This window comes from Falco peregrinus, chromosome 8 (assembly GCF_023634155.1).
Source record: "Falco peregrinus isolate bFalPer1 chromosome 8, bFalPer1.pri, whole genome shotgun sequence".
Taxonomy (NCBI): domain Eukaryota; kingdom Metazoa; phylum Chordata; class Aves; order Falconiformes; family Falconidae; genus Falco; species Falco peregrinus.
In genome coordinates, this window is record NC_073728.1 from 954944 (window position 1) to 962688 (window position 7745).

A 7745-nucleotide genomic window follows, 5' to 3' on the forward strand; every position below is an offset into this window, starting at 1 on the left:
TTAATTATGACTGTGTTAAATTTATGCCCAGAATGTCTGGGTTTTATTATCATCTTGATTAGCCTTTGTGTTAGGTGCTGTACACATATATATACACAATATATATTAAAAGATCACTCCAAAAGGCACATTTGACCCTTCTTTCATTTGTGCATTCCTGCAAATAAACCTGGTTTTCAGTAACTGTCGGAGCTTCCGTATGTTTACTAGGTGTCTTTTTCTCTTATTTGGGGAAGTTATAAAAGTTCATGAGGCTTCACAGTTTTAATCTCACACCTTTGTCAATACCATACCTGCTGTGCCGTTAGCTCCTAGATTTGCTATTACAGTTGTAGTAATTCCTTCTTTCCTCAGATCCTGATGATAACCTTATAAATACTTCAGTATCGTTGTCTGCACAGACAGAATTATCAGTTAAAAGCTGCTCACATCTGACATAGGATAAAGTTCCTTGGGTCCAGAAGTGCAGGCCTTCTCTTCTGCAGTTAAAACACAAGTTCTTTCACTAGCAATGATAATAACAGCCCTTATCCTATCTTCAGGCTGTAGAGCAGTCTGTCTATTAGCAGACAGCATAGGTCCTTTAACTACTGTCTAAAAAATAAACGGTGCCAAACTCTCACACAGCACGTAACCAGTGATGTCTATCGGACTGAATATGAGAACGTGCAATATTATACCCTCCACGCTGACACAGGACAAGTGATGCAATCGCAACTCAGTTCTTTGCTCCCCAAAAGGGCAAACCACTAAGCTAACCTAGAGATTGTAAGCTTCTCTCTAGACCTTACACAGCTGCCAAATTTCCACCAGGTGTTAAGTATAATGTTCCTTTGACTAAAGCTCTTGACCAGTTATCAGGTGTATAAAGAGAGCAAGTCACTGTGCTTCAGGAGGAGAAAGTGGGGTCACCTGCATAACCACGACTTTTGAATTAAGGTCATCCCTAGCCCCATTTCTTTTTTTATCCCCATAAACCACTGCCTTGGATGTGAATCTTTTCTTTTGTCTTGTCTGGCCTAGCAGAGAGGTTGTCACACCTCTCAGCTAAATTGTAATTTTTCAGAAGAAAGCAAGGAGAAGTGCCCTTTGGCGTTCTTACATGGTATTCTAAGTGATCTGCATCAGCCACTCACAATATGGGGAACACAACAATTCCGGTATTTCTTTTTTTCAGTAGGCATGCTTTGAAAACCTGATCGCTGAATATATCTGTTTAGAAAAGTTAATAAGCATTCCTTATCTATACATACAAGAGGTATGAGAGATTACATTTGAAGCCTTGAAAAGAACCTTAGCTTTTACCTGAGAAATTCTGTCATCCAGGCATAACTGGTTAGCTTGCATTTGATCCCTCTGTCTTATTCAATTGGTCATCTTAAAGTAAAGCCGTATCTCCAGTGAGGCTGCTTACCTTCCGCTGCCTGTTCTTGCCAGGACTACAGGCATTTGCAATGGTGCAATCACCCAAGCCAGCATTCGCTTAGTTACGCTACCCTTACAGGTTAAAACTAGAGTAAAACTTGGAGGTAGTAAGATGACCAGCTCTGTAAAAGCAGGTAAACAGTGAGTGGGGTGACTTAAGAGTTCTATCAGACAAGGAAGAAGGGACCGATTGTTACCTTAATGGTCATAATTGGCTCTAGATCTTCATATACAATCTTCACCTTTTCAGCCCTCCATTTTGCCTGACTCTGCAACCACAGCACAATTACCTGACCAACACAAATCACCTGCAACACACCAGTGTATTACCCAAAGAAAAAAACACAGGAACAGTTAAGTTCCTGTACAGAGAGCATATTGTGGAAATAGAATCTGCTTATAGTCTGTTTCCCCAAAAATAATATCCCAGTGCAGAGTTACCTTTATTAGATGAGAAGTCATTTAATAGCATCTTTCATCTGCTGCAACATTTCTGGCATTAGAAATGCTGCTGACATCAGTCGTCACGAACATTTCCCCTGTGTTCATCCTGAGGTGGCCAGATACTGGTCAAGTAAAACCCCATCTGGCACAGATTGCTTTCCTTGTCTGTACTGAGAAATGAAGGAAACTCAGACAAGAAGGAATGGAGAGGTAAGAGCAACACATAAGGAATTATTTCTGCCCCGATGCAAATACCGCACAACAGTATCATTTGCAAGGGATACAGCCTGAGGCCTGGGACATTCTGTACGGTCATGCTGGCTGCACAGATCCTACAAATTTCTTAGCTCTGTTGATGCTCAACAAGAAACAGTGTTGTCTCCCATTGCCATATTCTAGTGTATAATCTGACAATTAATTTCATATTTGTTCCAACTGGGCAGTTCTGATTTTGTTTGTCTCACCTTTGAAAATCTCAGATGCCATGGCTATTTTGTACCTTCTCAGAATCCATGACAATCAGTCATTTATCAGCCCTTAAGGAATCATGGATAATTCATTTAAACCCTAAATTAGAACAGCTTTTCCTTTCTCTCTCACTAGGGAATGATAATTCTGTTCAGCCCTGCCTGCCTGGCACTGCATTAATAGCTCTTGCATTTATTTTCATTTCATTGCAGTAAGATGATACTTGCAAACTCAGTTTCCGTTTTTGTAAATAACTCAAGCAAAAGGTCCAGACACTCTTCCAGGAGCAAGAAATACCTTATCTTCTGCATATGCTTGCTCATCCTTGCCATCTTCCCCTGGAACATCTCTTGCTGTCACTACATCAACTCCTCCTGGCACTTGAAGGGCTTCTGATGCATCAATTGATCTAGAAAGTAGTACATGCACATAAATAAGTATAGTACATGGTACAAATATCTCTAGTACAGGTCATTTATTGAACTTTAGGACAGAAACATAAGCCACTTTGTATTCTCACCTCAGATATCTACACAGAGAAGAAAGTGGAAAAGTTTTGATTATCATACTGAGGAAAAATAAATGGAGGCATAAGCATCAGTGTGTGCATGGCATAAAACAGCTCTTTAAATTCTAGTTCCAGTACATTCTTTGTACTAAAAGGGGTGAAGGCATTAATGTAGACTGTTCTGTCCATACCTGACACTACTGAAAGCACACAGTAAAGAAATTCTTACCTCATTTGTAATACATACCCCCTAATATGGCCAAACCAGACAGTAAGAATAGAAAATACTTGCTAATGTATTTATGTTCTTATGTTTTTTCTTACTTACATACTCTTTGCACGGTGACCACAGCCAGTGAAAGTTCTCCATCCACTGGACAAATGTCATCCATGTAAACTAACTCACCAGTGGCATGCTTAATTCCAGACTGGTGCTTGACAGGACAGCCCACAGGATTGTCCGGAGACTGTCCTGGGCCAACATCCTGCAGAACAGGAACAGGTTATCCTCAAGCCAGAACAGTAATTACAGAAAGCTTTAACCAAACCACTTTCTGAGGATATTTTGTGATCATAAAATCCATGTGGAAACCATCTAAATTTTATGACAATATTTGTGGGACACATTATAAAGGGCTAATTTCATTTTTAGAATTTGTACTATATTGGCACCAAGGTGTCCTGACAGAGGTCTGAGAAATATACTGCATTAGATACCATTCATGTCTCTAGTAAATGGCAGTCTCTTCTGTGGAAAGACTGCACTAAATTAATAGGAAAAACATAAAAATCAAGAAAAAGAGAGGTAAAAGGGACAAAATGACTAGTTCACAAAGTGGAATGACAGCAGACAAAGGAGAGCTAAAGTCTTCTGGATCTTATAGCTAGCCTGTCTACTTCAGAGAAAACATATCTGAAATCAGGAATGTATTCAGGGATCACTCTAATTCCTTCTTGCACATCTTCCTAAAGAGACAGGTAAAATAATATTCTGGCCAGTGTTGAGTAGACTAAAAAATGGTTTCATCCAGGTTTTTGCTAATTAAATTCCCATCAATTTAAATAAATAGAGACCCCCTCTATTACTTCAAAGACAGCCTGGAATTAAAAGCATTTCAGACATACTTAATGAAAATACAGCTTTCTGTTGCTGAGTTGCTGATAATTCACATTAACTTGAAACACTATTATCAGGGACCATGAAAATCTTCCAACATTTATGTTTTGGTTCGTCTTTTACTGAGTAAAGAGTTCTCTGTAAAACATATCTTCTTAGTCTCTGAAAGGAGAACACCACAAATTCTTGGCTGACGCTGAAAGTTTTTGATGGAAAACTGGTAAGAAGCAGCAAAAGTTTGATTTTAAAACTTTTTCAATTTTGCAACAAAACAAAAATATGGGTGAAAATTCTTGATGAAATGTGAATTTTTTTTTACTTGAAATCTTCTACTGAACAAACTTTCACATGCCAGCCACCTCTCTGTTTCATACTGTAGCTTTGCAAATAATATCTTTAAGGCTTGAACTATCACAGAGATACTGCAGTAGGTTAATCCATTTATTTGTACTGAGGACCACTGACAATTTAACTAAATTCTGCTGAGCTCTTGCATAGCTGAAAGCTATGCCCCTGTTTCAGCTGTGTCAGGGCAGCCCGATGCTGCACATCACCCTGAGGACAAGGAGTGCATATGCACCTGAAAGACCAGGAAATCTATCAAAATAAAGATTTCCCACATAGGCTAATAGGGCTATATTATTGCTCAAGAAGCTGAGACAAGAACAAACTAAATGACTTAGTAAGAGACATTCTAAATGAGCGGTAGGAGAAGATCAGTCTTATATTTTCCTTGCTCCTGCTCTGATGATACTGGAAGACTCCCTTCGTATATGATGTAAACAATAAAGCAAAGTGACTGGACTTTGTGGGAAATCAGGATGTCAAAATTTCACTGTGTATGTGACAGAAAACAAGAAGTGTAGGAATCGGGGAGGATCACTTTATCCTCATTTTCTGTGTGTCATGTATCCACTATACTAGACCCAGACTAGTTTCTACAATATGTAAAATGTTTTTAAAAATTAAAGCACCTACTTTCCCATTTGTCTGCAAGGAATAATCTGTTCAGAAATATTGTGTCCTTGGGACGGTTGGTTGGTATTGAAATTTTTGTTTAATCAAAGTGTTTTTCAGGCACCTCCTGTCTTACAAGACTGAATATATCCTTTTATCCTGAGAATACCATGTATGTTGTTCTTGTATTTAACAAGTGCCATGTAGAATCATGGTTTCAAAATATGCAAAAGCAATCACTGAGAAACATCTGTCTTTGCAGGCAATGCAACAGACCAGCGGACAAGCCAGAGAACTGTTGCAACTGTGGACTGGCCTTTCAGGTAAAAGACATGCCTGAAACACAAAAAAAAAAAAAAGAGCTATGTGTTCGAGGGATCAGTCTTATTTTAGTGGTGTTAGTACCCTTCCTGTAATAGAAGAATCCATCACTAAGCATTACTGCCTAGATACCTTCACAGCTGCATTTCACATGTTTTTTCCAGCACTCCAGACATTTAAGCATATTCACCAAGCAGGTTTGATTTCTAAACAGAGAGCTTAATGTCCATCCCGCTTAAATCTACTCATAACTTGAAGCAGACTCCAATGGGATTTGAACAAGCGCAGCATAACCAATCAAGGTCATGTTAAAGACCTTGTGTAGCCTGCAGAAGTTGTTCACTCCTCCTGGCAGTTCCAGACATTGGAACATGTAAAGCAGATGACAGCATCTCCTTCCCGACTGAACAGCTTTTTGAGCCAGCAGCAGTTTAGCCAAGATCTTTAATGCAAGTATAAAAGTTGCAAACTATCCATTTAATACTTGCATTCTTAGAGCATGAGTTTCTCAAAGGCAGGTCAAGTAGCAGAAAGGCAAATCTGCATTCCACTTTGTGATTTCATAAAGGAGCTTATGCCTTACTATGTGTGTTCTGCACCGAGATGCAATCATTATACAAGTAAACTGTACTCTATGACAAATGTTTACAAAGCCAACTGCCTTGCTGCAAACAGCATTCTGTAATGCAGTAACAAATCAAAGAACCATGCCATGCTTTCCCAGAACTCAAATTAACTTTTGTGCCTCTGGGATGATTGTGTAATAGCAGCAAGAAGTGCCTACGAGCATTTGCAAAAGGAGTGCAAACAATTTTGCAAGAAGCTGTTGAAAAAAAACAGCCTGGCCTGCCTGCTTGGATTCTGCTCAGTCTGTTCTGGGTAAATCCTGCACTACCATTTTCACAGGTCTCTTCTCTTGCCTCTCTGCAGATCATGGGCACTGCCAGCGTCTTCCTTTCAAGTTACCATCTGTCCTTCTGTGACTCTCCAGTAACTACTGCAATAAACCCTCTTCTTCCTTCCTCTTCAAGTCATTTGCCTTTCCTGTGGACCTGCAGCATTTCCCATGTGTAAGTCCATTCCCAGGTTGCCAGGGTCTATGTACCAGTTGGAAGGAAACAATGGGTCCTGTGGTCACTTGAATCCAGCAGAGAATTACAAGACAGAAAAGACGGAGAAGCTCATTGGGGAACTTTCAAAGAAAATACTGTATTTCACAAAAAATATGGTCCAAAATGAAATGGTTCTGAGTAAGAATTTCTTTTGGGAGAAGTCTGGAAACAGTTTTGGTTCTGGATAGGCAAACCATTTTTTTTTTTGAAAATATGAGCTATTTGTTGTAATGACAACATACAGTTTATCCACGTTGAAATGCCTCATTGACAACATATAGTTTATCCACATTGAAATGCCTCATTATGTTTGACTAAAACTAATCTTTTCGGCTTATCTTTCAGCTTAACAAAGACATATTTTAAACATCTGCAGAAACTCAGTCATGCATTAGTTCAGGAGGAAATGTAAATTCCAGTGTTGGATCCGCAGGTGGGAATTCTTCTGGATTGTAAAGACCTGAAAGAATCCGCAAAAAAAAGGGGGGGGGGGGGGGGGGGGGGGGCAGGAAGGAGAACACATTTTCAGAATTAAGTTGCAAGTCTTCGTCAACAGATGAGATTCTTTCATCAGGTGACATTGAGTTTAGACAGCATAGGCCGAGTTGCATTAGAAAATTCAACTTGCCCAAATTGATTTTTCATATTTAGTTCTGTTATACCTATCCACAAACTACTCTAAAGACAACAGACAGTCATACTAATGACTGTCAAGCCTTTGCTTGAAATGCATCAAGCCTGAAGAAAGATCTTGCAGTATTTCCTGAAACTGGTCATAGCAAATGTGTAGCAGCCACATCGGGTAAAATGTATACTGTGTCAAAATGCAGTGCTGGATGCTATAGTTATGTTCTTTTCATAAACTCTGCCTGTTAAGGAGCTTTCTGACAGAGAGTTTAACATGACAACAAAGAACTTAGCAGTCCAGCTGATCAGAAAGACTTCTTTTCTGCTTAAGGAGAGCCTCTCTACCCTTGCATAAGCACTGCAAGAACTGAATGGTGACAGTGCAACATAAAAATTAGCTTTTTCTACTTGTTTACAGATGTCTTTTTTCTGCTGAGGCCTCTTGTGAGGCTATGCATCTTCTGAGCTTTCAGGAGCTTACATGAAAGGAGACTGGATATTCTGTGTTACCAGTACTGGTTAGTTTTTTCTGCCTTACTGATTTATTTTCAGAATCAAAAACATATCAGACCAGATAGCAAAGGTCTCAAGTATATAGACTAGGAAAAGAGACTGACCTATCCTAGTTTGAAGTCTCTTATCCCTTCCCCAAACAGTCATTATCTCTGGTCTCCCTGAACAGATCATGGCATGGTAATGGTAAGATCTGGCTCTGAATGACCTAGTCTGCTGACTGACTCTGTTGATGAAATGGCAAAAAATTCTG